Raw genomic sequence first — 8064 nt, forward strand, 5'->3', positions numbered from 1 at the left:
ATTTTTATTTGTTGGTCACTGAAGAGTAGCTCCTATTTTTTTTTTTTTTTTTAGAATTCTTATTAGCTATGCTTCTATTGAAGGATTCTTCAGCATATGAAGATTGGTATTTCACATCTTTTTTTTTTTTTTTTCTTTCATGTGTGTTCTATTTAGACCAGGAAATTGATATTTCAGCCTAGAAGACTTAGGCCAGATGTTAGTCCACTGGCTGAAAGATGGATTTCCTGCCCCAATAGGTGACCTCTAAAAGCAAAATAGGCTTTGTCTTAATGGAGAGACTGTCCAAATGACCTCATTTCGAGAACAAGGATCCTTTGTTAAGTGTCTCTTTGCCACTGAAATCAACATCATCTGATTTTTGAGGACATTCGTTAGATAAAGAATAGCTAGCACCTAGTTGTTTCATTTATAAGGCAAAGGAAAAAAAATTATGCCTAGACAATCCATTTTTTTGTTCTTTTAAAATATTTGTGTTCACTGAGAGAGAAATGGTGCAGAAAATCTGGTGTCTGCTTTCCCATGTTAATATTTCTTTTAGATTTCCAACCTCATTCAGGTCAGCACTAAGCACAGGAGCATGCTCTGTGCTTCCCTAAACAGGGAATTGTTTCACTAAGCTTGGCCAAGGCACTATTTAGAGAAGTAGCCATGACCCCAGTGTCCTGCCACTCACACTTCGAGCTCCCTGTGTGAGACGCTCATTGAGACGTTCAAATGGCGCCACCTCTTTTGATGAGCTCTTCGCCCAGCGCATGTATTTATATCTTCAATTGTGCGAGGCGGCACAGAGAAACTGAGATAACTGAGCCTTTGTGCGCGCGCGCGCTGGGCTGTGCGTGCACACACACCCATGCCTGTGTGCTTCACAGGAAATGCAATTTGAAAGAAAGTACCCAAGAAAGGAAAATGGCCTTGAGTGACCGGAGGGGGACTGTAACACTTACTGTGCATGGAAAGAAGGGGAGTTAGCTTGCGTGAGAAGAAAAAGAAATGTTTCTGAGATTCTAACATGATAGAATGTTGTAGCTGAAGGGGGATTGAATGAGGGTATTTTTTCCCCCCCAGGAACAGGAAGAAGGGTCTCCTTTTAATAGCTGGCAGAAATGTTACTAGGATAAAAATCTTGTTCATTGTGACCCAAACTGTTGGCTCCTCCGTGAAAGACACAGAGCAGGATGAGGCAGAGCCATCCGCGTCCAGGGTTAACGTCAGGCCGGCAGTGCATTCAGACTCACGACTCTTCCTCAAGTAACTTGTATAGTAAACCGAGCGCTCTTTAAAAACGAGCAGAGAAAGGATATTACACTTCCCTTTGTTTTAATGAGTCAGCCCATGCTTTCCCCAGAATGGTATCCTAAGATCAATACTCCGCTTTTGAAATAGTTGCATGTAAATGTCATTAATCATAAATTATTTGGGGGCGGGGGGGGGGCTGTTGTTCAACCAAAGTATTCTAGATACTACTTCAACTCCGGATAAGTTTATAAGAATCTTCTCTGGTGGCCAGGATTTATGTAAGTGAGACACTTTTGTGTTATATACATAATATTAGGGCACCTCAGAGAAGCAGAGTAGTAGTTGTGACTGGAGCTTTTCAGTGTAATGGGAAAAAAAATTTTTTTTCACAAGCATGTTTAAGCAATAGAAACAGCCAAGTAGGGTAAAATTTATAAATTAGACAAGATTGACAAAGCAGTTTGGTTGGTGGATGATACCTCTCAGCTGTGCTTTTAAGACTTTGTTTTGCATAATTTGGAAACATTTAATATACTCTCTGGTCTCTTATTAACCCATTCCCCCCCCCCTTTTTTTCCCCTTACACTCTCTTAAGCTAAAAAGGTACAAAGCAGGGAGCAAGATTCCAAAGATGGTTCCTTCTCCCTGCTGCTTTTATTTCTCTCTGGGTCAGGCTGCTCTCTTTTAACCTTACCTCTCTCCACAGGAGATGCTGCCCTCTCTTAATTCAGAAGCAATTTTATGGTGAGTTCAAGTCTTTTGGTTCTTTGCCTTAAACATTGTGAATTCAATGTTGGCAGCCCACCCAGAATTTTTTGCTTTTTGTCTATAATATGAATTACTGAACAGTTCAACATCCTTGTATTTCAGAACTCCAAGTAGCTTTAGAAATTATCTAGTCTGATCCTGCTACGTAAAATGAAGTATCGCTCAAGGTAGTGTTGTGCCTCTTAGAAAAATTCAGGCAGAACCTCGGTGTCTACAGAGCAACACTACAGATGAAAACCTAACTGGCTAAGCCAATACAATTCTTATCAGAGTGGAGGAAGAGATTTCAGAGGAAAGGATTTATAACCCTGAGTCCTCATTCTGCTTCTTTACCTTCTCTCCCCAGCCTATTCATGCTGCAGTCACTTTGTTTTCATCTCTCTTAGCTCTTTTCTTTGTCTTATCAAATACCCAATGAGGAAGAGAAGAAGAGGCTTTTAACAGGTAATGCCTCAGCATGGACTTGGCTCACCTTGAAGCCATTTGTGAAAAAATGTTCTTTGGGGTTGTCCAGGGAAAAAAATATTTTAGGCTTTCCGTCTCTCTTGAAGTGAGTTCCCTGAGGAATTGTGGAATGCCCACATTGGGATGCCAGAGAAGGTTGCAGATGGTTGGCACAAATTAAATGGACTGATCTATTTCCATTGCTCAATTTCAGAAGGCAGTATGGTTTTAAAAAAAAGAATTTGAATTATTTATAATCATTCAGATTTAATCTCACATTTTCTCTGCAGAAAAAGTGTTGTCTTTAAAAACTAACAAGTATTTAAATGAAGCTGTTTTCTTAAAACACGAACTATTCTGTGCCTGCTTCAGCAGCACGTATACTAACATTGGAATGATCCAGAAAAGATTAGCGTGGCCCCTGCGCAAGGATGACACGCAAATTTGTGAAGCATTCCACATTTTTAAATAAATAAAATATTTTTAAAAAACATGAGCTATTCTTATGGATAATACATTTTAATTCCAATCCAATCATTCATGTGCTGCTTGCCCATGATGTTACAATCTGAGAAATGCACCATGAGGTGATTTTGTCGTGCGAACATCACAGAGTGCATTCATGCAAACCTAAATGGCACAGCCTAACCACACACCTAGGCTTTCTGTGTAGCCTGTTGCTCCTAGGATACAACCTGTGCAGCATGTTACTGTACAAAACAGCGTGAGACTAAGTCAAGCACAAGAGATGCAGTAAACATGAGATGTATATGTAATGCTGCTGCTAGCGTAACATGGCAAACTATGTTATATAAGTAGAATAAAATAACGATAAAAAGTATAATATAGTATAAACATAAACAAGTAACAGTCATTTATAATCATTATCGCATATTAAGTACTGTACATAATTGTATGTGCTATACTTTTACACGACAGGCAGTGCAGTAGGTATAGTTTCACCACCATCACCACAAACACAGACATGCGAGTCATCTATGTTATGTAACATAGATGTTACGATGTCACTGGGCAATAGGAACTTTTCAGCTCCATTATAATCTTACAGGACCATGGTCGTATATGTGGTCCATTGTTGACTGAGCTGTCATTATTATGTAGCACATGACTGTATTTTATTGTCTGCCCTTTAAAAACAAGTACTTCTTGTTGATGTAAGAAACATCCAAACTTGTAAGAATTTTTATTATGAGTTTATTTGAGCCACACTGAGGACGGCTTTCAGGAAGCAGAACCTCAATGAGGTAAGATAATGCTTTGGAAAACGGCAGTTTTGCACCTTATTTTATACATTCCAATCAAAAGAGGAGGTGTAAGGGGGTTGCGTGAAATCCATTTGTGATTAAGGATGTGGGAGGAAGTAAAGTAGAAGGGGGTAACCTCTGGGATTGGATAAAAACGGAAAAAAAGACACATCTTTTACATAGGTGGGTTGGTACAGGATAGTCAACAGTCAACAATTAACGTGATAACAACACGTTGAGGGGATGTGTGGTCTCCCCCTGGTGCGGTGTCTGTGCTCTGAGGGGTGCAGAAAAGGAAATTTGACATTCTAAAGGTATTTTATCTTAGACGCAAAGAGGACAACCGACAGCCTCAATTAACGTAGACTGACCTTTGTAAGGGAAAAATACTGGCCTAGGGCATGACTACCTGCCATAACCTGCTTTTAGCTAGCAAGTTTTAAGTTCAGACCATCCTATGTGGTTTCTTAAGTCTCTGAGTTTGCAAGGCCACCACGCAGGCCACCCCTGGGCTTGTCAGAGTTACTATGTGGCCCCTTTTCTTCCACATTCTGAACATCTGATTTTGCAATCTGCATTCACTTATCTCATGACAGTTTTTTTTTTTTTTTTTTTAAGATTTTATTTATTTCCAGATGGAGGGGAAGGGAAGGAGAAAGACAGGGAGAGAAACATCAATGTACGGTTGCTTTTCACATGCCCCCAACTGGGAGCCTGGCCTGCAACCCAGGCATGAGCCCTGACTGGGAATTGAACTGGTGACCCTTTGGTTTGCAGGCCAGCACTCAATCCACTGAGCTATACCAGCCAGGGCAACAGTTTCTTTTATTAATTAAAATTTTAAAGCAATCTACTGGTATAGTTTTTCAGTATATTTAAAAAATTAACATTTCCTCAACAGTGTATTCCTTTTCCTTAGTGTGACAGTCTCATCCAAGGGGCTTTCCAGTTTGAGCAGATATCACAGTTCCCTGAGAAGTTCGTTAAAATACAGATCAGTCATTCCACCCCCGGAGTGTCTGACTCGGTAGACCTTTTTTTGGGGGGGGATGCAGGGAGTTGGGGATGTGCATTTTAACAAGTTCCTAGGTGATGCCAATGCTTCTGTTCTCAAGTCCACACTAGAGATGCACTGATCTGGATAAAACACTGTAAAGGCTGGAAGTATGGACGAAGGCAGTGGCAGTGGAGATGGAAAGAAGTGGATGAATTTAACATATATTTAGGAAGTAGAATCAATAGAGCTTATCCACAGTTTCCATGGTGAGGGAGGAGAAAGAACAGAGCATGTCTCTGAGGTTGGCAACTTGAACAAATACATGGATGTAACAGAATACTCCTCAAATGGGAAATGAGCAGGGCGGAAGGGTTGGATCATAGTGAAAAGTTGTAAATTCTATTTAAAACTTAAATAACATAATTTGAAACTGTCAAACACAGTGCCTGACATAGTGTAGATTTCCAATGAATGATATTGATATTGCTGTCATCCCTACCTTTACTATTAAAACTGAAGAGTCCCAATGACCCCATACTGCTAGAGATAACATCCTAAATTCATTACTCAGCAACCACATTCCAGAGCTAGGAATTACTTCTTTGTGTAATTCATGAGATTTAGATATGAACAAGGGCATTTTATAGGTATTACCTCATGGTATGAGTGAGTGAAAGAAGGAAGAGCAAAGTGAAGGAGAAGGGGCAAAAGTTTAATTCATCGAGAATGACCATGTGCATTATCACAGACATCCTCACAGCAGCCATACTCAACAGGTGGAATTATTCCATCACACAGATGAGATAAATAACTTGCCCAATAAATGACTTGCTCTTTCACTCAAGTCTTATAGAAACTTGAGTAAAAATTTAAACCTCTGCCTTTCTAACCCCATTATCTTTGTACTTCCTGCTACCAAGCAATAGACTTGTTACCTTTCTTAGGCCAGAATGAAGACCTAAATAAGTTGCAGGCAATGTCTAGATTAGTGGCTTTTAATCTTTTGCACTCCTGACTCATAGTAAGAACCACTTTTTACAAAGCAAGCCAGTATTACACTTATATGTGCATGTATAACTGTATGTACATGTATGTTGCACACATGCACACATGTGTTGCACACATGAAAGTTGACTAACTTTCAAGAAATAGCACATTGAGATAAGTGCATTATCAACACTTACTTTTTTTAAAGTATATTTTGTTGATTATGTTGTTACAGTTGTCCCAATTTTCCCCCCCTTTGCTCCCTTCTGCCCAGTATCCTTATTCCCTCCAGCAATCCCACCCCCCTTAGTTCATGTCCATGGGTCGTGCATATAAGTTCTTTGGCTTCACCCTTTCCTTTATTATTCTTAACTTCCCCCTGTCTATTTTGTACCAGCCGGTTATGCTTCTTAGTCCCTGCACCATTTCCCCATTTCTCCCCTTTCCCCTCCTAGCTGATAACCCTCCAAATGATCCCCGTACCTATGATTCTGTTCCTGTTCTGGTTTGCTTAGTTGGATTTTGTTTTCATTTTTTAGATTCACTTGTTGATAGTTGTGAGTTTGTTAACATTTACTCTTAATGGTGCTGACTGCATACTGGATAGTTTTCTTTCCATTCATTGCAACAAATGTTCATTGGGACCCACAGAATTGATTTCACAATCAACTTTTGAGTCTCTAGTAGATGTCTGGAAAATCCTCTCTGAGGAAGGGACCTAGGGGAGGATTTTCCAGATGAGGATCCTTTGGAATTCACCCCCCAACATCATAACAATGCCAGTGAGCTGGATGAGATAGAGCCCTAGGGAAAGGGAACAGAGAAGAGAGTATCTTTAATGGAGCATCTTTTACCATTAATGGAACATCTATACTTGCCTATCTTCCAGAGCTTTGTGAGAATCAAATATGTTACATTCTAGATGAAAGCACTTTTAAAAGTAATCAAATTGTCTGACTTTTGATTTTGCTGCATGCAGCTGTGTTTGCTTGGAGCCCATCTCGTCATCTGAGAAAAAAGGGGTTTCGCTGAGATCACCTCCTAGGCCCCTTCCCACCCTATGATAAAAGCTTTTTGTAACTGGTACCCTGTGGGACTCTGAAATAGTATGACGATGATTGTGATCTTCATGATTATTCTTTAATATTTTGTTTAAAAAAAACCTGAAGGAATTTTTGGAAATAAAAGTTGGCATGTACTCAAGAAGAAAAGACTAAAATTTGGAAGAAGTAATCAGACTCATTTTGAGGATTCAACTTCATTTTTTAAATGGTCAATAAAATTATTTATGTTCCAGAAATTTAAAAAAGTGACTACTCAAAATTTCATGTTGATGTACAGACAGCAAAATTATTGTTATCAAGCTCTTCCCAAAAGCCGCCAGAGGTGACCTCTGAAAATGGTTCACTAGTCACTTGACCCAGAAAACCCCACAAAATCATGCAAATCAAGAGCTTCAAACCTTCGTGTTCACGTTAAGAACACTTGTGAAACTGCCCAGGCCACCAAGGGTATGCATATCCAAAAAGCCATCAAGTATCTGAAAAACGTCCCTTTGCAGAAGCGATGTGTACCATCCCATCGTGACAATGGTGAAGTTGGTAGGCGTGCCCAGCCCAAAGAGTGGGGCTGGACACAGAGTTGGTGGCCCAAAAAGAGTGCTGAATTTTTGCTGCATGTGCTTAAAAGTGCAGAGAGTAACGCTGAATTTACGGGTTTAGATGTAGACTCTCTGGTCATTGAGCACATCCAGGTGAACAAAGCCTCCGAGGTGCAGCACAGAACTTATACAGAGCTCGTGGGCAGACTCACCCCACACAGGTTTTCTCGCTGCTGGGAGAGGAAGCCGCACAGAAGAAAAAGATATCCTAGAAGAAACTGAAGAAATAAAAACTAGTGCCCCAGCAGTAAATTCAGCTTAAAGTAAATGCTGATAACAGTGAAAGGGAAAAAAAGATTACTGTTATCAACATTCTCCCCACCCTGTTCCCCTGAATATTACTTATCTCATTTGTCTATCCATTTATTAGGGAGTACCAGGAAAAGGAGCTTAAATATCTTGGGGAGATTGATTTCTGTACGTGGCAAAATGCTGGCTAAGTTTAAGTATATGATATGTATACGATATGTATATATGTGCTGCTGCTAAGAGGTACCTATCTTTAAATGATCCTGAAATACATCACCTCTGAGGAGGTCGTGGCAATTTGTGTGGTCTTGCCTCATCTAGGACTGGGAATCTGCAAAGGTTAAGTGCTTTGCCTCTGCGTCAACTGATGAGTTAAGAGAAAGACTTGTGATTGGTGCTGGAGGGTCAGCCCTCCCCTTACCCAGCCCTCATCCCCCTGTTTGCTTGACTCCAGC

General features: G+C 40.2%; 1 non-coding gene across 1 annotated transcript; it reads left to right on the plus strand.

Annotated features, from left to right (window-relative positions):
- Positions 1-2810: 2810 nt before the first annotated feature.
- LOC150007908 (U6 spliceosomal RNA) lies at positions 2811-2917 on the plus strand. The gene has a single exon (XR_016512047.1). It is a non-coding gene; the product is annotated as a U6 spliceosomal RNA (small nuclear RNA).
- Positions 2918-8064: the final 5147 nt, after the last annotated feature.

This window comes from Furipterus horrens, unplaced genomic scaffold (assembly GCF_987537825.1).
Source record: "Furipterus horrens unplaced genomic scaffold, mFurHor1.1.pri manual_scaffold_6, whole genome shotgun sequence".
In the NCBI taxonomy this organism is placed as follows: Eukaryota; Metazoa; Chordata; class Mammalia; order Chiroptera; family Furipteridae; genus Furipterus; species Furipterus horrens.